The sequence below is a fragment of the Pinus tabuliformis genome, chromosome 9 (genome assembly GCF_031772625.1).
Source record: "Pinus tabuliformis cultivar Carrire ecotype Pingquan chromosome 9, CPIR1, whole genome shotgun sequence".
NCBI classification, from domain to species: Eukaryota; Viridiplantae; Streptophyta; class Pinopsida; order Pinales; family Pinaceae; genus Pinus; species Pinus tabuliformis.
This window is the reverse complement of record NC_142307.1, coordinates 184,936,386-184,964,308: the sequence shown is the minus strand read 5'-3', so window position 1 is coordinate 184,964,308 and position 27,923 is coordinate 184,936,386. Positions and strand designations below refer to the sequence as shown.

Sequence of the window (27,923 nt, the reverse complement as noted above, 5' to 3'; positions counted from 1 at the left end):
AGTCAGCAAACTTTTCAAGAAACGACATTTTAAACCCCTTCCAATTATGGATTGAGTTTGGAGGAAGATTGTGGCACCATATAGTTGCTATTCCATCTTAAGGTACAAGGTAAAATTCTACATGCAACATCAGCGTAATGTACCTCAAGCATTTGCAGATGTAGATAGAAGTTTTCCAAATGGTCCTCCGCTTTCACTACTTTTTTACGGTTGTACTTCGTTAAAAACTTCTACAGGTGCCTCGAAATCTTGTGTAAAATACCCGACAGAGCAAGTGGGCCCTGAGAAATCCAATCCAGATCCTATTCTATCATATCTTCGTCTCTATGATCTTCCTCTTCGTCATAATCTGATGGATCTTCTTCCTCCTCTTCGTAACCGCCTAACCCGTGAAAATTATTGTCTGAGACTACAACGCCATCTCTATCACCACCATTAAAAGATGGAGGTTGCTCTGATTTCTCTATGTTATTTGCAATCTTTGTTAAATATTCAAGGGTGGCGAGAACCAAATCTTCAACTGTAGAAACCACTATTCTGGTACGAGTGGTGACATTCTTCTTTATAAAATAAGGAAGGTTGTGTACTATAGGGATGATTCTGTTAGCCTTTACAAACTTATGGGTTATAGGTCAAATGGAATGAATCGACTCGTAAGATATTTCACATGTTTGTCAAATATGGGGTTGAGAAGATCCACCAACTTCAGGAATATGAGAAGGGGAGGTGTTGGAAATATTGTTGCCTTAACCGGAAGAAGTATGATGAGGGTGGGTGAGGTTATCATCCATAAAATTCCGGTTTCCCTCCTTCTAGCACCATAAATGTTGAAAGTACTATACCTACCAACATTCAATGGGTCTCATCGATATGTGGTCCCAATTAGACCTCACACCATTTAGGATAGGAGCCCCATACAGAATGTGACCTAATTACCATTTTCTTAAATATTTTCCTTGGCTCTAATTATCAGCAAGAAAGAGGAACACATGTGTGCCTTCAAAAATCAAATGAGTGTGCCTAGTGAGTGTTAAGTTGTAGGTGTGTTAAGGTTTTTCTATTGTGGAGAGGAAAATAAAATGGGCCTCTAAGAGAGAGGTAATAGTACCACTCTCGTGGAGACACACCCAAACAAGAGAGATCCATCTAACATCCAACAAAATATTCCACAAAGATGCAGCGTTCATTGCAACCATTACAACACATTATCATTATGATAAGCAATAAAATAACCGAAATAGTTCAACTACTTTAGTACAGGTGAAAAAAAACATGAATTACAAACATTCACAAAACAATGTTACAAATATTCATAATCAACGCATGAAGAACATGTTGGAATTTAGGCTTCATATATTAAGTAAACGTCCCAAGACACATTTATACATTGAACACCACTATCTCCAATAGTGGAGCATTGGAGCCACCACTTGCTACTCAAAAGAAGTAGCTTGTCTGATCCAGGTGGATGTTGGTGGCCACCCACCTATCCCATTTGGAACCCCACAACTGTCTCTTTCAGCTTTTTCAGTTTCCTAAATTGTAGCACAGTTTACTATTTTTAGCAGTTTTTCGGGTCCTGAACTTCCGGAGCCGTTTTGAGGCCCTAAACGACGTTTTTTTGGGAATCTGGGGCAACATGCGTCCATGGACCGATGTTGCCTCCCAAAGTGGTAGTACTCGGATAGATCTTTCTAACGAGCTATCGTACACGTCAAACGAAGATCGTATGCCAAAGTTACAACCCCGCGAAATTGATGTACCAATTTACCCAAAGGGGGCCCACAATTTGGCGTTTCATCTTCTAGGGTTAGGTTTCGGGATGTGAAGGGTTTTCCATTGTTTCTCAACAATAAATAGGCCTTCGAGCCTTATTGTAATACAGTTTTAGAACAGTTCAGAGGCATGTAGCCACCACATCTCTTCTCAGAGATAAGCTACCATCGCCCTAGCTAGTTTATTTCCATTTCTGGTTGTAAGCATATTTCAGTATTTTCCATTAATGAAATGAAGTATTATTTCCGCTGCATCTTTGTGTATATGGTTATCTCTGTAATTTGTTTCGTTCCTGTTTAAATCTGGATCAGTGGTATCAGAGCGGTCTGCTTTTTCTCTGTTTTTCTTTGCATGTCCCCAACGAGGTTGGGATATAAGGAGTTAGGGCTTGAACTAGTCGAACCTTTGCAAGACCAGCCTCGCAAATCCCGACGACCTCCCATTGCGGATGAGAAGAAAGACGAGGGAGCAGGAGATCCTATCAAAATCTTGCTCGAAGAAGCCCTCGAGCGACAAAGGAACGCGATGATGGATAGCTTTGCGCAGATTCTTCAGCGGCTACCCAGAGGCGACGCATCAGCTTCCAACAACGACTCTGGAAATGCACACCCTTCAAGGTACAAGTTAATTTTGAAATCCCCATCTTCGAGGGTCAAATAGACGCAGATGCCATAGATAAATGGTTAAATCTGCTAGATGGGTATTTTTCTGTTCATGAATTTTCAAATCGGGAAAAGATTGTTTTCGCTCTTCTCAAAGCAGCCCCCCATGTCAAGGACTGGTGGGAAACCTACTGTGAGCAGAAGGATGAAAGTACAGGCTCACTATTTTCAGCCACACCCGCTTGGAATGACTTCCGGGATGCCATCAAGGAGCAGTACTACCCTGTCGGAAGCTATGAGGACAAATACATCAAATGGACCACACTGCGGCAGGGACGAGACCAAGATGTGCCGGAGTTCACAAACAGTTTTCATACCCTTCGCACACAGTTGGGTATCAAAGATTCTGAGCTACATCTGGTACTCAAATACCATGGCTGCCTACACAGATACATCCAGGAAGAGATGGGGTTCTTGAACATCCCCTCACTCGGCACAGCATACCGATACGCTGTCAAAATCGAGCAAAAGTTCAAACAGAAGAAGCGAGACTTTGGATCTGCAAATCCGAAGCCCAAAGGACAAAGCCAAGGCGGGGTGACCCAAGACAACCCGTCGAAGCCGCAAGAAAAGAATAACACCATGAAGCCGAAGAAGGACACAGGAAAGTGGTGTGAGTTCCACAACAGTCCCACTCATAACACAAGTGAGTGTCGGACCAAGCAGTCGCTAGTGGTCGAGTTGAAGGCTTCCGAATCAGATGCATGTTCCGATCCTGAGCCAGAACCCGACAAGGGAAATGGCAAAGGGAAGAAGATCATTGATGCGGATCCCAATGCCACTGTTGCCACCGCCAAGATCAAGAAAAATGAGCCCAAAGATCCAGAGGAGGGGGAGCGTCTTTTCCACTCACAGATGTGGGTGAAGGGTTCACCCCTGCGATTCATTGTCGACAGTGGTAGCCAAAAGAACCTGGTTTCAGCAGAGGTTGTGAAGCGGTTGGGCCTACCGACTACACCACACCCACAGCCGTATAGTATCGGTTGGCTTCACGAAGGATGAGATATGAAAGTTCGCCAGCAGTGCCGCCTTCCCTACAGCATCAAACCCTTCATAGACGAGGTATTGTGTGATGTTACACCTCTGGATGTTTGTGATGTATTATTAGGCCAGCCATACTTGTGGAGGCGACATGCTGTGTATGAGTCAAGGCCTCGTGCTGTCATTATTTCTTTGTATAATTCATTATACAGGATACCGGAGGTAACCCCACCTACCGCCATATCTTTGATCACTACCAAGAAAGGCAGCAAGTTGATATCACAGACCAGGAAATTCATCTGTCTGGTTCACTCCCAAAATAAAGGGAAGATCGTTGCTACATCCATGACCCCTGCAAAGGGTTCCTCCATGCAGCAACAACAGCAAAGGGATACAGTCATGACAAAACACAGGAACAACTTCTCCTCACCCACATGGGTACCACACAAGTTTCAGGTGGGCAACAAAGTCTGGTTGCATCGACAGAAATAACGCCTTACCAGAACCCATCAGAAGCTCAGACCACTCCGACATGGTCCTTACAGCAGTACCAAGGCTATGGGGAACAATGCTTTGGAGCACATCATTCCTCCATTCCTTCGCCTGCACCAAATGTTCAATGTGGACCATCATCGACCATGCTTCCCACCATCACTGGACACATCAGAGATTGCAGGACAAGTTCAGCAGATGGAGGAACTCAACGCAATGGGGACCATTGCTTCCTAAGGGGGGAGGAATGATCCAGGTGGATGTTGATGGCCACCCACCTATCCCATTTGGACCCCCACAACTGTCTCTTTCAGCTTTTTCAATTTCCTAAATTGTAGCACAGTTTACTATTTTTAGCAGTTTTTCGGGTCCTGAACTTCCGGAGCCGTTTTGAGGCCCTAAACGTCGTTTTTTTGGGAATCTGGGGCAACATGGGTCCATGGACCGATGTTGCCTCCCAAAGTGGTAGTACTCGGATAGATCTTTCTAACGAGCTATCGTACACATCAAACGAAGATCGTATGCCAAAGTTACAACCCTGGGAAATTGATGTACCAATTTACCCAAACGGGGCCCACAATTTGGCGTTTCATCTTCTAGGGTTAGGTTTCGGGATGTGAAGGGTTTTCCATTGTTTCTCAATAATAAATAGGCCTTCGAGCCTCATTGTAATACAATTTTAGAACAGTTCAGAGGCATGTAGCCACCACATCTCTTCTCAGAGATAAGCTACCATCGCCCTAGCTGGTTTATTTCCATTTCTGGTTGTAAGCATATTTCAGTATTTTCCATTAATGAAATGAAGTATTATTTCCGCTGCATCTTTGTGTATATGGTTATCTCTGTAATTTGTTGCGTTCCTGTTTAAATCTGGATCATTGTCTCCTTGACACCTTGCGGGAGGAGCAAAGGTGAAATTTCATTTTCTCATACAATGAGGGTGTATATATAACTAATGGGTAATGCTTCACCTCCTTTGTGACTCTTTACTCTCATGACTTTTTGACTTTACATGACCCTTCATATTTTGTACATGTCCATTGGAGTTCCACTTTACAATACATTTTTGAATAGGAATTTAGATAATCCACAAAAATGATGTGGCATATGGAGACTCATGACATGACATGACATGGATGACATGGTAATGTCAATTCATTCTTGTTGCTTCTTGTTATGTTTCTTCTTCATAATGTTCTTCTGTCCACCTCCATATGCCTTAGAGATAAGGAGTCTTTAGTGATATCATGTCTTGAGCGGAAGTTGCAAACTCATGTCCCTTTTCTTTCTTCTTATTGATCGACTTGCATATTTAGCTATAGAGGTATATTCTTCTCTATATCCTTCTTCATTGTCCTGTCATGGTATGATAGAGTACATGCATCTACAATTCACTCATGACAAGATAACATTAGTGAGATAAACCCCTAGTCTGAGATGTTGCATGATGATCCACTAATTGAGCCAGACTAGGTGGTGAGCTGAGGGAGAGGCTTAGTGATTGCACAATTGTGCAACTCAAGCAATCTGGGGTCAAGCTTGAGCCTTAATACTGTGCAATGCGCAGCTCAGGCTAGACTAGGCATGATGATTGCACAGTTCGGGAGCTCAAGGACCTATGCTAAGGGCTTGATGACTAAAGTTTCCCACTGTGCAATGCTGGAAGAAAAAAGATGCTAAGTGACTATGCAATTGCGCATTTCAGGAGATCAAGGGCTGGGCTTGAGGAATGAGACTACACAATCTATAGTTTAGGTCTGGCTGGAGGGCAAGATTACATAGTTTTGGAGCTCAAGGGTTTGGGATTGAGCATTGAGACTGCGTAATGTGTAGTATTGGGAGGTAGGAACTGTGCATTGGGTAGTTTCAAGGTGACTGGTTGCTGCTTATGGGTTGAGACTACACAATGTGAAGTTTAGGATGGTTGGATTAGGCTAAGTTTCTTAATCAGGAATTTTTCCGAATTGGCTAAGTGAGGGATCGATGAAGCTGATGTGAACAATGATAAGACGTGGTTGCGATCACACACTTATAACACTTAACGACACAACATAGATCATCTGGAACACATGAACAACATACTTTCTTCAGTGTGACAACTTTGCAACAACTTACGACAAGTGTGACACCAAAGATACACTTTGCAACGATCGTGACAACACTTGTGCAACAACGCTTAAAATTTTGGAAATGAGTGTGATAGGTGTTTATATGGTAATATCAACTCATTTACACAAATATAACCTCTTGAAACTACCAAAACCAACTTATGTATGTTACATAACACTTAACATGTGAAAAGCTGACACTTTGATTTTCTTACAAATGGGAGAAAAACACTTAGAGAAAACACATCTGATAAGTATTCATGTTTACAAAGACAGTATACAAGATGAAAGTAGGCTCCGAAATTTAGGTGAAGGCCAAAATTTTGGAGAGTGTTGTAGCAGTGACAACACATATTCAACTAGAGATTTGATCATATGGGGTTAGTTTCGCATGAATTCCTCTAAGAATAACTTTCCCGATCTGTAGACTTTCTAGAGAAAATTTTCTTGACTAGCCTAATTAGGGATGTCTTAAGAAAAACCCATGTTTTATTTTTTCCAATTTTGTCTCCGTTTCCCCATAAATTGTGCACAAAGTAGATGACTCAAATTTTCCTTGAATGAGTTGTCATAATTGTTGACCACTACTTAGAGGCTTCTAGAAACGAACTGGGTGTTAAGTAGAGAACATGGGACCATGTCATAGATGCTAGAAGAAAACATGTGCCATGAATTTCCTTATAGGACTTTGGAACCATGACAAACAATGATGTAGGTTACTGAACCTTCATGTTGGTTACAAGGCCTAAGCTCAACAAACCATCATTAGTAGTAAATCGAGCATTATCCTTTCCAATTCATTAAAAATAAAGTAAATTGATGATAATTAACTACTTCAACATTCTTAGTCTTATTGCGGCACATTCACGGGAAAACCTAGTAAGGAGGAAAAGAAATGAGTGACAACATGCGGGAAAAAGACCAATAACGAGTGTTTTAAGTGGTGAAGAGAATGACAAATCAATAACCCAACAACATCCAATTAGTCCAAATCAAAGTTAAATAAAGAAACTAGTGATAATACAACACAAATAGAAACTATATTTGGAACACATGAGATGGTTGAATGGAAATGAATACCTTCCATTTGAGAATATCCTTTTGCAACGAGTCTTGATTTATATCTCTGAACTTTCCCATCCACACTATTCTTAAATTGTGTCTCTCAACTTTCCCATCAACACTTCCCTGTACAATTCCTTTATCTTGATATTCTTCTTCTTCACAAACTTCTTCTTGCTTCCTTGTATCTGTCGATGGCTAATTGTCTAACTAAATTTCTTGATGGTGTGGTACCCATTCCAATTTCACTTCAACTTCTACATTGTCTAATTCTATGAGAGAGTATTTATCAAATACTACATATCTACTAATCATGATTTTGTGGGGAGTAGGATCCCACAATATATATTCGTTAATGACATCATCATATCTAGAATAGCAATACTTATATGATTTGGGGTCTAAACTAGAACACTATATTTTAGGGGTAAGAGCATAAGCTCTGCAACCAAAAATATCCGAAATTAAGTGTACAAGGATGACCTATCTAGACCTATTTAAGAATTTTACAATCTATTGAAGTTAATGGTGAATAGTTCACCAAATAAAAAGAAATAACCTCTGCTTCTTCCCATAACCCTTGCTGGAAATTGGAATTGTTGAGCATGCTCCTTTCTGTAAGAGTCATGTTCATGTATTTTACCATGCAATTTTGTTGAGAAGTGTAGACATTAGTTTTATGCATTTCTATACCAACTTTCTAACAATATCATTCAAATTCCAAAGATGTGAACTCACCTTCATTATCTATTCTCAAACATTTGATTGCACTTCCAATTCTCTTTTTGAACAAAACTCTAAATTGCTTAAATACATTAAACACATCATCTTTCCTTCTTAGAACAAAGACACACACTTTTCCAAAGTAAATCTCTGTAATGTCACAAAATAAAAGGCTCCACCAAAAGAAATTGTAGGAGATGATTGCAACACATATGCAAGGAGATAATCAAGAAAACTTACTTGCATGACTCCCTATATTAAACCTTTTTGTACACTGCTTCCCAAAGACACAATGTTTGCAAAAATTGACAGTCAAATATTTCAAGTGTAGAAGTAATTTGCAATTTATCAATACCTTTCATCCTTTCTTGCTTATACGACTAAGTTGATGATACCATAAATGAGTAAATTCATTAGCTTCTTCAGATACCACTATTGTTTCATTTATTTGAGTGATTCCTTCCAACTTGTATAGGTTTACAATCTTTGTAGCCTTCATAAACACCAGGATTCCCTTGGCCACATCCACCACTTCACCTTGACCTGTAAACCTATAACATCCATAATCCAAAATTCTCAAATAAATTAAATTCCTTTTAAGTTTAGGTACATGTCTTACACATGTCACTGTAACAATAACCAATAGGGGTGTTGTAGCAATAGAACAACATACTTATCACAACACTGTAAAATATGGATATCACAACAATGGTGGAGTATACACAACGTGCACATACGAGATTGAAAAGAGAAATTGCAAATAATTAACACAGGGTAAGATTATATAATCGCATTGCTTAGAAAATTCGTGGGATTTGTATGTACCTACAAGGTTAATAACCATATATATTTATACAATTTGTTTTGGATTGCACTTGAGGAATTTTCCCAACTATTTAGAATATTAACGATCATACATTTCTAAAAAAAACCATTATTTTTCTTCTCGAGTGGGAAAACTTATAATAACATAGTTGTGAAACCAAAAATGAGGAAAACCATCACTAGATGCTATCAACAAGTGTAGGATGATGCATCATTGTTATTGAAAGAAAACCATGCCCCTTAGAATAACCCATTGATGGTTTGTTCAAATAAAACCATGCCCCCTAGAATAACTTGCACGGAAGCAAAATTCACTCTAATGCCTCTGGGATTGGGTTGTTAACCTATTTTCGAGATACTCCAAGCCCACTCTCAAAAAATATTATTATTACAACCTCAACATTTTCAAAATTTATATTTATTTGATATTCCCTTAATTACAAAATATTATAAAGCTACTTAAAGTTCAATCATAACTTCGTAATAAAATTTTTGAAGTTTGTCAAATAACTTGATAATAATAACGAGGTAAAAACACTAATAAATTCGGCTTTTGCCTAATTGATGGCAGAAATATTCCAATTTTATTAGCATATCAAAACAAAATTTATAGTAAGATATTCTCACTAATATGAAGGTCGTTTACAAGCTTATTTATTAGTCCCCATCCATTGCTCAAGCAGAGCACTTTATTAGTCGCTGCCCAGTGCAGAATACTGTAGGAACTTGGATCCGCTCGGAAGGCATCCGATCTTTTCAGACTTGGGCTTGATACAAGTGGAAGATTAGAAATAAGTCCAGATACTCTAACACTAATATAATCAGTCTAGATATTCTGGAAGTACATAAAGCTGCGCCAAATTAAAGAAATTTTCCACACGAAATTTTCCACACGATAAATCATCTATGCGGACCAGCGACCACCATTTGTGGCAATGCAGTTTCCTATATGTTATTTGTATTGCAAAAGGATTCGATACTTCTATGTGGATTCTATTTTCTACTTTCTCATCTTTCTCACTTTTTATTCTTCCTCAACTTTATTTATTTATTTTACCTTTTTTCTTATTTTTTTTATTATTTTTAATTCTAATTTTGTTTTTATTTATTTTTTTCTTCATTCTTTTCCTTTTCATTTTTTCTCTTGTCACATCATTATTTTAGTTATCATTTTCGTTAGACCAGGAGCCTTCTTCATTTTAGATTTCTTCCAATTTTTTATTCTTTCTCAGTGATTATCTTTAACTCATACCTTGCTTCTTTGATTATAGGTATAATAGCAAATAGGTATAATATTAAATGCACCCCACTCAATGAGTTGATGATGGTTTTATTCTATTATGAAATATCCATGCCAATATCATACATGAATCACAATTTCATGAATCAAATGTGAAACAATTCACAAATAATAAGACATGTGTAAAGTTCTTATGGTGATTATGTTAGGATCTCCTTATATCACTCATATTTTACATAATTGAACACTTCATCGACTCTCTTAAGTTCCCACAATGGTTATGTTAGGATCTCATACTATCATCTCACATTTTGAACTAAATGTTTGATTTCATTCTTGCTTTAGGCATTTTTCATTCGTTATAGATCCTTTTAAGGTTATTCTAGGAATTGGGTTATTAAAAATTTTGATATGTGGATCCATTACACTGAAAATTTTACATCTATACAAATTCACACAAACCCATGTCATCTTTTGGGATAAATAACTTGTGATCCAAGTTTTGCGGAAATTTGGATCAATGACCTTATGGAGAGTCTATTGTTGGTTGACCTAATGGGTAGATATTTAAAATCAGTTTTAAGGTATATTATACTATGAATATATTTTACGACCCAACTTGAATCATTTCATTTTGATATGGCATGATAATCTTATGTCATAAATGCTAAATGCCCATCCTAAATCTACATTAATGAAACTTTATTTATGAGGTTATTCATTGTTATATTTGACCCATCAAGTCTTTAATGTTGAAAAACCTATTTATATTGGAGATATCTACATGAATCTCTTTCATCTTGCATTTTAATCAAGTCAATCTAAAATCAAACAAAAAAATTATACTAAAACCAATATAGGTTAAAAATTGAAAACAACTCCCACATCCTATTTATTGGCATGGTTAGCATATCATTTCAAAACCATTTTAATAACATATTTAAGCTAGAGATATACCTACAAATCTAATTTAATTTGGCTTTGGAATCACTCGAATTAGACATCGAACACGTAATTTATCATTAGAACATTGCCAAGTAGTCTAGGTTGGCCACAACTCCTTAATAGGTAACAATGAAAATATTTTAATGCATCTTTCCAAAGATCTAATTTACATGAATTAATTGTAACCATATTTTATGTTTATAGGAGGAGAAAATTCTTCATCTCCATAATATGCCTTTGTGTTATAGGCAAAATGTTAGTTTCTTATAGGTTAAGGTGGGATAATAGACAATGAGTGGTTTTCGAAGTCCAACTTTTACGGAAAGTGCATGTCACCCAGGGATCTAAATAAATAAATTGTGATAGCATGTAATGTTGGGTCATTAAAGTGTGGACAAATAAAGTGTGTTATAATGTAACGTTGAGCCCTTAAAATAAGCCATGTTTGAAGTTTAAGTTCTGAAGAACTTGTTATAGAATTGTTCTAGATGTAGACTAACACGAGCATTGTAACTTTTGAGCTGGATGAAGAATAAGAAAAATATAGAATTGCTTTGAAGATTAATTGAATATTAATTTTATATTCCTATTTTTATGTTAGTAATACCATTTTTACAAAATAACCTTTTAAGAAGACCTAAAGCACCATGGCATTCCCATGCATTTTCTTCTTCCCAAGTCAAAGGTAATTGTTTGCTAAAGTTACTAGATGTGTATTTTCTTATGTTGTCAAATTTGAAAGTCAATAATTTCTTTAGAATATCATTCATGTAACCATTGATATCACATCATAACTTCATCCCAATTATTTCCTCTATCGCAACATCCAACACTCTAAGCTCCAACCATCCTAACCTACGAAATAATGACTTACATTGTTAAGCTACCTTGTAGTCTCAGTAGTTGTTGAATAAATATTTTCCAAGAACCTAGTGCTACCAATTCATCAAATATTTTTCTACTCTCCTACAACTATTCTTGTCCAAGAAAAATATTTTCATCTTCAAACATTTAACGATGTGGTACAAATATTGTAGTATGTTTATATGCTTAATAATGCTTTACAAACCCATCCTTGCTACATAAACAATAGAGGTAATAAAGGATATTGGTGTGTAGGTTTTAACGCCATACAGAGATTACTTGCATACGAATTCTAAAACACAAAAAATAAACAATGTGAGAGCATAACACATAAAACACATATACACAGAGATTTTCCCCTGGATCCCAAAATCAGGACTACCAGCTTCATTTTTTCATTATGTTCCTTTCAATGTTACAATACATATTTATACATGTCGAAGCATCCAATACCATGGACTGAAAACCATCGCATCGAAAACCATGGACCGAAAACTATCGCATCCAAAACCATGTGCGAAAAATCATGCACAAAACCATAGGTAGGTCCGCCCAACATAATATAGGGTCCAAAAACAAAACTTAGTTACCTGTACCCCTCAAACCCCCTGTGACCCCCTACTACACAATCAACACAATGAAGGGGGGGCTACGACCCCCTTCTAACCCCCCGGTTAACTACGTCAGCTAGTCATGGAAAGAATATTACACAACCAAACATTCTCCCACTTGTTGTTTTCTTTCCACAGGGGGCCACAGGAGAGCTTAGTCATTTATCTAGCCCTGCAACCCCCATTGTTTCTCTACACCATGAGAACTTCTCAGAGCTCACATATTTTGTCAATGCATCTATAGTATTCTTCAAAGTGTCTACCTTTACCAGCAACACATTTTTGTCTTCTATTATATCCCTCACAAAGTGATAATGAACATCAATGTGCTTTGTCTTTGAATGATATGCAACGTTCTTTACCAAGAAAATTTCACTTTTCTTGAACAGTCTATCCTTATAGCTCCCTGTACTAACCTCATACTTGAACATAATCTCTACAACCAAACTACTTCCTTACTTGCATGAGTGGCTTCCATGTATTCTACCTCAGTAGTTGATAGTGTCACTATAGATTGTTTCTTACTCATCTAACTGACTGCACCTCCAAATAGGTTAAACACATACCCACTTGTAGATCTTCTCTGATCCAGATCTCTAGCCTAGTTTGCATCAACAAAGCCACGAATATCCAACACTCTGTCTAATCCTGGTCTTCCTTGGTATCACAAACCATAATCACTAATGCCACGCAAATACCAAAAAACATGCTTCTCTGTTGTCCAGTGCTCCTTCCCTGGTTTTGACATAAACCTGCTCAATACTCCCACTCCATGAGCAATGTGTGGTCTAGTACAGACCATCGCATACATCAAGCTACTAACTGCACTTGCATATGGAACACAAGACATGCCGTCTTCCTCTTCTTATGTCTTGGGACACTGTTCAGCATATAACCTTCACCGGTTTACTATCCTGCATATTAAACCTCTGTAGTATTGTCTAGACATACTTCCTCTGTTTTAACCAGAGCTTCCTCTTTGTCCGATATCTTTTAATTTCCATGCCCAAAATATAGTTTGGAGCACCAAGATCTTTCATGTCAAATTTGGAGGACAATTGGGTCTTCAAATCCTGGATAATTTCTTTGTCATTTCCAACCAGCAACATATTATCCACATACAAGACCAGATAAATAACATGGTCACCAATTAAATTAGAATACACATGGTGATTTTATTTGCTTCTGGTGAAGCCAAGTCCTCATATAAATGTATCAAATTTCTGGTACCACATCATTGGTGATTGTTTTAACCCATACAGATACTTCTTTAACTTGCATACCATTTATTTCTTACCCTTCACCGCAAAACCTTCAGGGTGCTTCACGCAGATCTCCTCTTCTATATCCTCATGAAGAAATAATGTCTTCACATCCATCTGTTCTACCTCAAAGTAAAAAGCAACAACAACAAATAAAAGTAATCTAATAGAAGCTACCTTGGCAACAGAAGAAACAATATCACTAAAATAAATTCCTGGCACCTGGGAATAACCTTTTGCTACCAACCAAGCTTTTTATTTCTCCACCTTTCCTTCTACATTTTTCTTCTTCTTGAACACCCATTCGCTGCCAATGGGTTTCCATGTAGCCGATAACTCCACCAGATGCCATGCCTCATTTTTGTGCAAAGATGCCATTTCATCAACCATGGCCTCTTTCCAGAGTTAGTCATCCTATGAATCTACTTCTCTCTTCATAGTTCTGGGATCATCATCAGTAATAGATAAAGCAAAATTTGAATAGAAAGCAGATGGACTATAGCTTTCTCGCTTCCTTCTTTCTCGAACTGATCTTCTCACACTTGGAGTTTGTGGCTCTTCATCTTCTGATTCCTCCTCTGTTGTAGAGTCTGAATCTTCCTCCTTAAGCTCAAACTCTATATTCTCAGGTTCCTTAGAATTCATGTTTAATAACATCTTTTACCTCTCTGAACACCACATCTCGGCTATACACAACCTTCCTTGTTACTGGGTTACAAAGCTTATAACCCTTTAAATCATCCTTATACCTAATAAAGATGAACTTTTCAGATTTACTATCCAACTTGGTTTGTTTCTCTTTTGGAACATGTACATATTCATCACATCCAAATACCCTCAGATGTGAAAGAGAGGGTTTCTTACCAGTCCATACCTCTTGTGGAGTCTTATCCTCCAACGCTGATGAAGGTGATCTGTTGACCAGGTAACATGCTGTGTCCACTGCCTCTAGCCATAATTCCTGTCCTAACCAGGAACCACTAAGCATGCTTCTTGCCCTTTCCATCGACGTCTTGTTCATTCTTTCTACAACTCCATTTTGCTTAGGTGTGTATGGAGTAGTCTTCTAGCATGCTATACCACACTTATTACAGAATTCTTCAAATTCCTTACTACAAAACTCTCCACCCTTATCTGTCTTCAACACCTTTATCTTCTTCTTTGTCTGGTTTTGCACCAAAGCCTTAAATTCTTTAAACCTGTCAAAGACTTCAGATTTCTTCTTAAGGAAATATATCCATGTATTCCTTGAAAAGTCATCTATAAATGATACATAGTACACAGACTTGCCCAGTGATGGAACCTTCGTAGGTCCAAACACATCACTGTGCATAAGTTTAAATAATGTTTCACCTTCTTACCACCAGAGGGGAAACTCACTCGATTCTACTTCCCATATACACAATTTTCTCAGAAATCAAAATCCAGAGAGCTATTACTCATACCTTCTACCATACCTTTACCATGAAGTATTCGAAGGCCCTTCTCTCCAATATGTCAAAGCCTTTGATGCCACAACATGGTATTCTCTCCAGAGATCACTAGATTTTTTGCTCCACTTTTAGGGACCACAGAGCTGTTTCACCCATCAACAATAGTGCTACCTTTCAACTTGCACAGCGTTCCAATCCAAACTCCCCACATCAATACCAGTGATCCTCGAACCATCTCGTAGGTATCCTTCTTGAACACTATTTTTACACCTGTACCATCCATCTTACTTACAAAAATCAGATTTCTGGGCAATGCAGGAATATGCAGAACACCTAGAAGTGTTCTAACCCTTCCACCTTGAAACTTCAACTTTACCTTTCCGCGACCAACAATTCTAGCCTTCCTATCATCCCCTAAGAAGAAATCATGACCGTCATATTTCTCATACTCAGAGAACCACTCTCTATGGGGAGTGAAGTGAAAGGATGCACCTAAGTCAATCAACCATGCCTCGTGATCTACATGTGTACTTGAAGAAGCCAAGTACACATTCCCACCTTCATTTGAGGTGTTTTTCGCCTCTACAAAAGGAGCATCATCAGATTCCTTTCCTTTATTAGGAGCTTTAGATTTACCGTCCCTTTTGTAGTGCCCTTCCTTTCTGCATTTCCAGCACACCACCTTTACAAGTTTTCCTGGAGATTTAGATCTCCCACTCGATGACTTATTTTTGTTTATGTTCTGGGACTAGCCTCGTACAGATAAGGCATCACCATTTTGGCTCTCCATATTTTTCTATCTCATCTCCTTTGTCAACAAGGATGAGACTGTTTCATCAAACTGCAAGACAGTTGTATTACTACATATTGCAATAACCAGATTATCCCACGAATCTGGTAGAGAACACAACAAACTGATGCACTTATCTTCATCTGAAATTTTAATATCAACAAATAATAACTGACTTACCACAGTATTGAATGTGTTCAGGTTCTCTGTCACCAAGTCTCCATCTTTCATCCTCAGGTTATACATCTTTTTCTGTAGGAACAGTTTATTCACCAAAGACTTAGATTGGTACAAAGTCCCTAACTTGTCCCACAAAGCCTTCGCCATATCTTCCCCTAATACATTCAACAATACTGAATCTGAGACACACAATCATATTGTGCTCTTTGCCTTCTGATCCAACTTCTTCCATTCTTCATCAGACACCCCCGTTGGTTTAATACCCATATCTACCGCAATCCATTTATCTTTATCCACCAACAGATCCTCCATCTTGATTTTCCACAACTCAAAACTCTGACCATTAAATTTCTCGATCTCTATCTTTCCACTGCTGGCCATCTTCTTTCACCACTAGAATCGATCTTGCAGATCTCCCACTGAATAGAGTTTACCATAGGCCCGAGTGAAACGCCTCAACAACAAAGGCATCCCCTTAAAGCCAAAAACATCTTTGATACCAAATTTAGGTTTTAACCCCGTACAGAAATCACCTGCATACGAATTCTAAAACATAGAAAATAAACAATGCGAGAGCATAACACATAAAACACATATACATAGAGATTTTCCCCTGGATCCCAAAACCGAGACTACTAGTTTGATTTTTTCATTATGTTCCTTTCAATGTTACAATACATATGTATACATGCCAAAGCATCCAAAACCATGGACCGAAAACACTCGCATCCAAAACCATGGACCAAAAACCATCACGTCCAAAACCATGTGCGAAACATCATGCAAAAACCCATAGGTAGGTCTGCCCAACCTAATATAGGGTCCAAAAACAAAATTTTCCGGGGTACTACCCTGGACCCTATAGAGTGGGGTTACCTACACCCCTCAAACCCCCTGTGACCCCCACCACCCCTCCCCCCCCACTACGCAATTGGCGCAATGAAGGGGGGGCTCTACCCCCCTTCTAACCCCTCGGTTAACTACGTCGGCTAGTCATGGAAAGAGTATAACACAACCCAACATGGTGTTGTTACACAAAAACCAATACTAATCATCCTTGAGGTTTTCATACAAGAACCAAAATCTACCATCACTAAGGTTTCCACATGAGAGTCAACCTCAAAAGGCCCTACCATTGACACAAAAGAACCAATAGTAAAGATATTAATTGAATAAATTCTCCACGATACAAAGGCTACTATCCCATATTAGATATGTTTTCTCCTCTACATGGGAAGTTATAAATAACTAGCTACAAAAGATTGTATACTTGTTATAGATTTCATGGACTTATTTTGATATATAAATATGTTGCTTCTTTCTATTTCTTTATCACGTTTATTGAATACTCTAGATTTGCGTTTGAAAAGTCACTTAAGCTATTTTTTTGTTTTTCTATCTGACTTCCTTACCATTTACTATTTTTCCAGGGAAAAAAAATGTCTTTAGTTGGGGCAGTGAAGGAGGGATATTATCACCCTTAACTTCATGACCATAACTTCACAATGTTTTTTCAATCCAAAGTCTTTGCCACTCCATCCAAACCGTGATATCATCTTACTTTATTTCCATAGTTCAAGTCAATTCCAATATCCCCTAATTATCCAAGAAAAGAGAAGGACTACAAGTTGCTTATGAAAATATGCTAATGCTGCTACATTAAGCATTAATGACTCTACATAAGCATGAACATCAAGAAGCCTTATTGTTTCTCCACAAGAACCAATAATAAAATTCCTTTTTACTGTTGCACAAGAACCAATAGCGAGAATGAAAAAAGGCAATGGTGTTGCTCCATAAGAGCTCAAATCAAAAGAAGTAGTTAACATGGACAAGCTAAAGAAAATAACAGAAAATAGGATATGCTACTCCATAATAACTTACAACAAAAGAAGTTTTTGTAGAATCCATTCCTACATAAGGATATTTTGGAATGTGATAGGGAGCAAAAACACTTTCAAAGGTATTAGTTCATTGACTCATTTCCATGGTTCGTTAATGCATATATATGTTCACATCTTTAGAGATATTGTGAATTAAAAAGCATGATATAATATGATTTGGTTCTTGCATATGGATAATTGTAGTTCTTATTTAAATTCCATTTAAATTATCTTATAGTTTTCTATTAGAAGCACTTTTTTTGATCATGCAATGGTGATACAGATATTCATTATTTTTTTTATATATCATCTCATCTAAAATGAATTAAAAAGATGAATATATTTGTTGATTAGTTTAAAAAACACTCATATATTTCTAACCTTTTAAAGGAACTCTTTAAGTTGATTTGTAGAATGTTTTGAATGCTTTCCTGAAAAGATATAGCTTGCAGACCTTTTGGCTTAATTTAAGGAAAATACAACGATATGGCCCCTACAGTGTCCTAGGGCTCAAATTTTATATATCTACTCTTCTAGGGTGGTTCACGGGAGCTCTTTATGACTTATTTAGATGTCATCTAAAATTTTGAGGCCTTAAAACCCTTGAACATGGTTTACCTCTAGTATTTAAGGATTTTAATGGAAACAAAACTTGTATTCATATCTAAAAGGGAATTTCAAAATACTTTCTTCAATTATGTTGGAGGAATTTCATTTGATAAGGATGAAATAACACATGATAATGTTTTGGCAAGGGATTCATAAATAGAGTTTCTTTCAACTTTATGTTACTACATTTTCAGCTGCAAAAAGACTAACTTTTAGACCTTAGATGATCTCATTAGATAGTCACCATGCTTGAGAAACATTTTTCCATAGATTGCTTATATTTGAGGATGGATCAAATATTTATTTTCATGGCATGGACATATTCAGACTAATGACGTGGACCACATCATTTCAAGGGTAAATTTACTTGCATTAGATGGGGCTAGACATATTAACCTACTATTGTAAATCCTCATATTGCACCTAGTAATGGTGGATTTTAATTGAAACAACACTTGTATTCATATCTAAAAGGAAATTTCAAAATATTTTTTTCAATTATGTTGGAGGAATTTCATTTGATAAGGATGAAATAACACATACTTGATAATGTTTTGGCACAAGATTCATAAATAGAGTTTCTTTAAACTTTATGTTACTATATTTTCAGCTACAAAAAGACTAACTTTTAGACCTCATGTGATGTCATTAGATAGTCACCATGCTTGAGCAACATTTTTCCATAGATTGCTTACATTTGAGGATGGATCAAATATTTATTTTCATGGCATGGACATATTCAGACTAGTGATGTGGACCACTTCATTTCAAGGGTAAATTTACTTGCATTAGATGGGGCTAGACATATTCAACCTACTATTGTAAATCCTCATGTTGCACCTGGTAATGGTGTTGTGATGGCACATAGAGTACCTATAGTTAATTCAAATATGGATTCATCCAACCACATTAGTTTATGAAGGTCTATCACTTAAACCTTATATACAAGAAAACATATTCATGAGGTTGGTGACCCACTTCATTTGAAGGGTAAATTTACTTGCATTAGATGGGGATGGGAATATTTAATTTACTATCGCAAATCCTCATGTTGCAAATGGTAATGGTATTGTGATGGTACATTGAGAATCTACAATTATATCAAATATGAATTCATATAATTGCATTATCTAACGAAGGTTTACCAATTAAACCTTATATGTGAGAAAATGGATTGGTGAGAAAGGTTCATGGTAATAAGTTCACAATTTAATGATTCACTCATTCAAACTATTGTTTTTATATAATGTCTAGATAAATATTTACTTAAAGCTCAAGATTGGATAACTGGGTATCTACAAATTTTGGAGGAGAGACGCACCAAAGTGAAACTAAAATATCCAATATAGTAAATCGACATATAGGATAAATTAAATGTTTATCACACCTGTAGCAAATTTATATGGATTCAAGTATGTAGCAACTTGAATCATGCCCGTAGTAGATTACTAATGAGTCACGCTTCTCTGCACATCTTTGAAGATGCGCAAAGAGCGAAACTTCTTCTTAGTGAATGTCTTAGTGAAGATGTCTGATGTTTGTTCTACTGAAGGACAGAATTGCAAATCAATGACCCGATCATGTACTAATTCTTTGATGTAGTGCATATGTATCTCTATGTGCTTTGTCCACTGCTGCTGTACTGGATCCCTACAAAATTTGAGAGTGCTCTAGTTGTCACACTAGATGACAATGGGCTGGTGGAACTGGATGCCCAACTCAGTGAGGAAGTTTTGTAGCCACAGAGCCTAAATGGTGATGTTGACTACTCCTCTATACTCGGCCTCAACTAAAGAGAGAGCAATAACATCCTGCTTCTTGCTCGACCAATAGATATGGCTAGACCCTAGACTGAGTGAATATCTAGAGGTGGACTTGCGATCAATACTGTCGTCCACGCAATCAGAATCAGTGAAGCCAAGGAGATTCAATGCAGTGCCTACTGCATAGTGAATCCTAAAGGTGATGGTGCCCTGCAAATATCGAAGGATGTGCTTGGCAACATTCCAATGTCGCTCATGCGGCTCTTGCATGTATCTGGAAACTACCCCTACTGCATATGAGAGATCTGGTCTGGAGTGGGTGAGGTACAATAAGCTCCCCACTAGCTGTCGGTAGAGAGTGTTGTCAACTAATGGAGTGTCACCTCCATCCTCAAGGTGGACCCCAGACAGAAAAGGAGTTGGTGCTGGCATGCAGTCAGTCATGTGAAATCTCTCGAGGAGATCTCGTGCATACGTATCCTGAGAGAGTTTGATGCCTGTGGCATCCTGGCTGATCTCAAGACCAAGAAAGAAGTGTAATGGACCCATGTCTATCCTCAAGAATCTATCATGCAAGGCCCTCTTGATTGCAGCAATGGCTGAAACCGAGCTGTTGGTGATCAGGAGATCATCCACATACAAAACTAAGATAAGAAGAGAATCACGTGTCCTAAGCATGTAAACATTCGGATTAGACTTACATATTTCGAAGTTTTGTGATAAGAGAAAAGAATCCATCTTCTCATACCAAGCTCTCGGGGATTGCTTAAGGCCATAGAGAGATTTCTTCAGTCTGCACACCAAAGATCAATCCTGAATGAAACCATGTGGCTGCTCCATGTAAATCTCCTCTGATAGGTCTCCATGAAGAAAGGCATTCTTCACATCCATCTGATGTACTTCCCATCCCTGGGTAGCTGCAATGGCAAGTGTAAGGCATATGGAATCTATCTTTGCTACTGGAGCAAAGGTCTTGTCATAATCAATGCCATGCACTTGTTGGAAGCCTTTAGCCTTGCTTTCCATCTGGTGATTTGCCCATCTACAACACTCTTGGCCCTTTAGACCCATTTGCATCGGACAAGTTTCCTTCCTAAATGAAGGGGGACTAGATCCCAGGTCTGGTTCTCTGTCGGACTCCTAGGATGGATGCCCAGCAGCCTCAGCATAAGACTATGGATTAGAAGACTGAACCAAATGACAATTCCAGGACGGCGATGGTTCGATGGCAGTGAGGACAAGAGGAGGCTCAATAAACTCTGAGCTAGTCCTCTGCATATCAGAATTACCCCCCACAAGAGCATTTCTAGCAGCTAGGTGGTCTTGTGCATATATCTCACGTAAGCTCCTTGTTCTCTGATTTATGACAGGGAATTTGATTCACTGCTGGAAGCCCAATCTGGGCTTGGATGTGGATCATCATATGCATGCACTGGATTTGTATCTGAAGACTCTGTCTCTACATCTACATGCTCTACCGCGGCATCTGCATGCTCTGTATTTGCATCTGAGTGTACTGAGTCATTGTCTCAAACATGAGGTAGATAAAAGGTGTCTGCATGCAGCAATTGAGGTGCATGCGAGAGACTTTCCTCAAATTTGACACTTCGCTTAATGAAGAGTTTGTCCATAGAGGAAATCAGGAGTTGGTATCCCTTCACACCAACAGGGTATCCAACAAAGATGCACTCAATGCTCTGTGGATCAAGAGCTTTCCTCTTTTCAGAGGGGATCCTAGCCCATGCTTGGGAGCCAAAAACACAAGCCTCAAAGGGGGTCTGATCCTTGACAGACCTATGAGGAGATCTGTTCTACATGTAGTTAGCACAATTAAGTGCTTTAGCCCATAGCTTATGAGGCAGTGACTTAGCATGCAACATGCAGGAAGCCATCTCTTTGAGAGATCGATTCTTTCTCTCAACAACTTAGTTCTGCTGCGGAGTGTATGGAACTGTGTACTACAACTGTTTGCGAGACTCAAGGCAAAGGTTTTGAAGTGTTGTGTTCACATATTCCCCCCCATTGTTTGTAAGGAGGGCTTTGATCTTTCTCTCTGATTGTGTCTCAACTAGTGCTTTGAAATCTTCAAAGTGCGCAAAAACTTCAGATTTGTTCCTGAGAAGATACACCCAAGTATATCATGAGAAATCATTAATAAATGTAATCACATGCCTTGCTTTGTTGATGGAAGGATGAGGAAAAGGCCCCATGAGATCACTATGGATCAAATCTAGAGGAGATGATGCTCTATGAGTCTTGCCAGTGTCAAACTTTTCTCTAGGATGTTTGCCAAGGACACACCCTTCACAAACTCCATTGGAGAAACTGATCTTTGGAAAGCCTTCTACCATCTCATGCTTACTTAGTTGTTGCATATACCTGTAATTTAAGTCACCAAGCCTCTTGTGCCAAAGCCTACTACTATCATCAGCATGTGTAAGCAATAAGGAGGATTCAGATTCAATAAACTCAGAAAATGTATACAGTCTAGCTCCATTGTTTACCTCACCGGTTGCAATTTTGGAGCTGCTATGTAGGTCATATATGTTCACTACATTTGGAGTGAATTCCACTCTCTTTCCAGTTCTGGAATGAGTGATCTAATAAACTGAAAGCAGGTTTACCGAAAGTTTTGGAACATGAAGCATATCTTCAAAGCTTCCATGTAAAAGTTCCACTCTACCTTTTCCGGTGACCTCAATAGGTGAGTCATCTCCCATGAGTATGGGAGGTCGTTTGCATGCATCCAAAGAGGAATAGACTTCCTTTGCAGTAGCCATATGATGTGATGCACCAGAATCTATAATCCATGCATCAGGGGAAGAATTAGTTGCAACTAAAGCATGAAAATTGTTACCTTTACCATGTGGTGGATCCTCAGTTTTCTTCTTGGTGCTCTGAGGCATGTGGTCCCCAAGGTTGTGCTTCTAAAGGATTTCTACCATTTGGTAATTTTTTTTCTTCATGCAAGAGGATTTCGGATTGAATCCTCTTTGATAGTAGGTGCATCTATTTCCTTTCTTCCCTTTCTCATTTCTTTAGCCGGAGGAGTCATTGAAGGGCTTGGTGTACCCTTCTTTCTTTGGATGCGAATGTGCTTTTCCCTTGACTTTTTGCTGCTGATTTTTCTGATTTGAATCAGATCTGTGATTTTTATTGTGGATGCCATCATGCACAGCAAGTGCATGCGCTTTTGGAGGTTTTATTTTCCCCTTGCCAATGAGTATATCTTGCTCAAAAGTAAGGGACTCCATGAACTCTTTGAGAGAAGGCATAGTGTAAGATTTACCTATTTCTAGCCTTACTAAATGAAATGTAGACACAAATATGGAGTATTCTGGTCCGGTCTTTGACATAATAGAGAGAACTAGGAGACTCTCCTCCTTGGATTTGTCAATTCCACAACCCTTGAGTTGCAGCAATAGATCATTATATTTGCTGAAGAAGTCTTGAATTCTATAATACTTCCATGGATCCAATGACAGCATCTCCACTTTGAGAAGATGTCGTTTCATCTCATCCTATTTCCCGTAGAGTTCTTCAACCTTTTTCCAAATCTCATTGGCAGTATTGCAGGCAGATAGATGAAACTGCAACTCTGGAGAGATGCACATGCATATGGATCCGTGGGCCTCATCCATACAGTTGAGGTACTTGTATTTCTCTATGGCTGAAGTGGGTTCCACTTCTACAACCATGGTAATCCTATACAACCCTTTTTGACGAAGGTATCAAGCCATTTGTTCCTTCCATTCGTGATAGTTGTATGATGTTAGGATTGATGCTTTTGGAAACTCCATTATTCTGTCGATCTTCGATCTCCAAGTTGTAATACCTGCAAAATAAAGTACTGGTGCACCTTTTATCTAGCAACCTGTGGGCTTTGATACCATGTAAATGTGTTAGAAAACTTGCACAAATGAATCTAGCTAGTAAAGGTTGAACACACAGCTTTGTAGAGCAAAAACCCTAAAACAAAATCAAAAGAACAAAAGAATGATTCATTAGAAAATAGGTTACAATGCTCATGATATAGCATTACTGGGTGAAGATCCCAAGGTAATGTAGCATAGTGGTGATCAATGAGAAGACTCAATACCTACAACAAGTTCCGGAGAGAGCTAGCTAGTTGCAGAGTGAAAGAAGGAGAAAATCAAGGAGTAAATCATGCAGAAGAACTAACCAGTTACGGAGTTAAAGAAGGAGAAAATTAGGGAGTAAATCATGCAGAAGAACTAACTAGTTGCAGAGTTAAAGAAGGAGCAAATCAAGGAGTAAATCATGCAGAAGGAATCTTGCATGTAGTCTGATGCTCTAACTAAGAATCTGCATGTAGGTGTGTAGTACTTCCAACATTAAGTCCACATCCACTACAAAGCACTGTTCAGCAGAGTGCTTTAGTACACTGTAGTAGGCTCCTTTATGAGAACTTGTGTCGGCTTGGAATGCATCGAATGTTTTGCGACTTGTGCTAGATACGGTTGGAAAAATAGAAATAAATCTAAATATTCTAACACTAGTATTCAACTGCTTTATATGATTAGTCCCTGAGTAAGGAGGTCGCTGTTTGCCTTTTTGTGTATGAATGAGGTAACACAAATTTTGTTGAGAGTTGGGAGTCATGTAGCTTAGTGTATATATATATATATCTATATAATTCTCATTATTACAGAAGGAGGTTTTAAGACAATATTTAATATGGTTTATAAGTAAATTATTTTAACTTGAGACAAAAAAGGCTTGTAAATTGTCTTAAATATTGTCTTTAAGCAGGTGTCTCAAAATATTGTCTTAAAATTTTGTCTTTATAAAGACAATATAGAATTCATTTTTGTCTCTCAAGAGACAATAACTATGATTAAAGACATATTGTCTTTATAGAAACAAGATAGAGACATATAGGGACAATATGTCTTTAATCCCAGTTATTGTCTCTCTAGAGACAATAAAAAAATTATCTTTAGAAAAAATATATATAAAATGTGAATCCTTTTGTTTCTTCAATGACTAAATCATGTTAGGGAGTGATGGAATAGAACCAGTAATCTCGTGCTTGTAGAGTAGGTGCTCTTCCATTGAGGTAGAACCCTTTAAAGAAATGTGTCATCCCCATAAGAAAGGATAAAAATCAAACAAAAAGAATGTCATAATGTGTTATCTCAGTAATGTAGCTCAAATAAAAAAGTACCTCCCATCAATATGACAATGCCATCCAAGTATTGGATTTTCCTCTCTCCAAATCCATGAGCTTTCAAAGCACCAACCTTCAATGCACCCTATAGTTTGTTGACAATAACAGTAGCTAAAGCTTCTTGTTCAATGTCCTCCACAATGATCAAAATGGGATACCTCCCACGGATGGAATCTTCTAATATTGTGATCATGTCTCTTGCATTCATGATCTTCTTATCAACCAATAGAAGTTGTAATTTACAATAAATAATGATTCAATTCCAGTCCTTGATAAGTAGAATGAAAAAGAAAACATGAACAAATAGATATTTAGCATAACCTATGCTTAGCAATGTTCATCTTTCTTTTAATCATTAAATCAACACTCTCAATTTAATAAACAAACCAAAAAAAATACTTAGGGCACAAAATATACAATTTCATACAAACCAACACAACCCAAAATCAACCTCGAGGGTGTATGATATGCATACTGGTAAGATGGAAGTGACTAGGAAATCATTTCACAGTTTCATGAGAGCAAGGGTTAAGAACCAAACAGAATTTCTTGGAACCTTGATATAACAGGGTTTCTACCTAGATGGAACCTTACAAAACACCAAAGTTCCACCTACATTTATGCCACGTTCTAGCAAAACATCAAAGTTCCACCTACATTTATGCCAAGTGTGTATGGTGATGAAAGATTGAGGGTTTTATTTAAAAAAGAGTGTGATTTTCAATTATTCTCTCTCACATTACGAAGAAAACAAATGAATAACAACACAACAAAGAAACAAGAAGAAACTTCTTTTGCATCAATTACCTTCCAATTCTCATACTCCACGAACATCTTCTCACTGTCTGTCACAAAGTGTGGAGAAATATAACCATGATCAAATTGCATTCCCTCCACAACATACATATTATTTTATGCACTTTTTCCCTCTTCAAGTGTCACAACACCTTTCCTTCCAACTTTTCTCATAGCCTCTACTATCATTTTTCCTATTTCATAGTTATTCATAACACTCATTGAAGCAACATCTACTAATTCATTGTCTTCAACCTAGAAAATAATACAGATTACAAAGTGTTAACATGTGTAACCATTCACACATAACAAAATTTCCAAAAATACAAATGTTTCACAAGAAACTCCTCAACATACCCTAGAGTAAGGATTAAATGATAATGTTGCATCAACTATTTCCATAATAAAAGTGCACCTCAACCATAAGACTAAACAACTACAAGTCTACAACTATTAAATATCTAACAAAACCACACAACCAAACATTGTATTCCTAAAGATAAATATTGTATGAAAAATGAACAAATATTTTGCAACCGAAAATACATTAGGCAACTAATTCATTCAATTAGATGCAACACCAAATGATGAGAAAAATAGAAAACCAACCGATTCAAAATATGAGGATTTACCTCCTTTGATAGATTTTTGAGTTCTGAAAGAAAGGCCTTTGCTGTCATGCCAATGCCCCTATTAATTTGAATGGGATTTGCACCTACTGCAACAGCTTAAACAAAAATGTTTCATTTCAAATTATCATTCAGAAATTTAGGATGCAATATTTGTTTGTTGGGTCCTTCCTAACAAGCGCATAACAATTGATAAAAGGATCAAAATTTTCAAATACCTGATGAAATTTTTTTCATTCAAATACCATCTTAAACTTATTAAATAGCAAACTAAAACTAAAGAAAAAATCACCATAAAACCCTACAAAAATGAGTAGGTCTTAAACCAATACTAATGGAAAAAGGTTACCTATACACCTTCACTTATCAAACCCTATGAAAGAACAACAGATGTGGTAGTTCCATCCCCAACTAAATTATTTGTCTTTGTTGTAGCTTGTCTTACCAACTTGGCCCCAATATTTTCAACTGGGTCCTCTAACTCAACTTGTCAAAAAGATGAAACCATGGCATTGAAATACATTTCATTAGACTGTCCATTACAATAGAACTTGACTCAGCCACAACTCTTTGTTTTCAGTTGTGAAAATATTTATTCATTACTCTCATGTGACTAGTCCACAAGCCAAGTAGACCACTGAGTAAAAAATATATTGTCTTTGACCTTTTAGTTTGCAAATTTTTCCTACCAGATCTAAGACATTTAGGAAGGGGAAACTAATACAACATTAAAAAGAAAACCAGAACACACATCTACAAATTACCTACTTAGCTACTGTCATGCCATTGTTTACTATTTTCGGAGAACCATACTTTCTCTCCAAAACAACATTTATGCCCTTCGGTCCAAGGGTGACTCCAACAAGATCAACAAGTTTGTTCACACTTGCCTGCAAGACAATTAGAATGGGATTTCAATAAGAGTGCAACTGAATGTAGGATTATATGCCAAAACAACCCTCCACGAAAAATTAAAACCACACATTAACATCAAATATAAGTGGAAAAGGAAATATCATCCACAATGAAGTTTTACGTGCAGGTGACCTTCCTTTAAACATGCATTTTTCTCTGACCTGCAGTTTTTGTCATGAGCCAT

General features: G+C 37.6%; 1 pseudogene; it reads right to left on the bottom strand.

Moving 5' to 3' along the window:
* Window positions 1-302: 302 nt before the first annotated feature.
* On the bottom strand, window positions 303-27,923 carry LOC149147748 (chaperonin 60 subunit beta 2, chloroplastic-like; annotated as a pseudogene).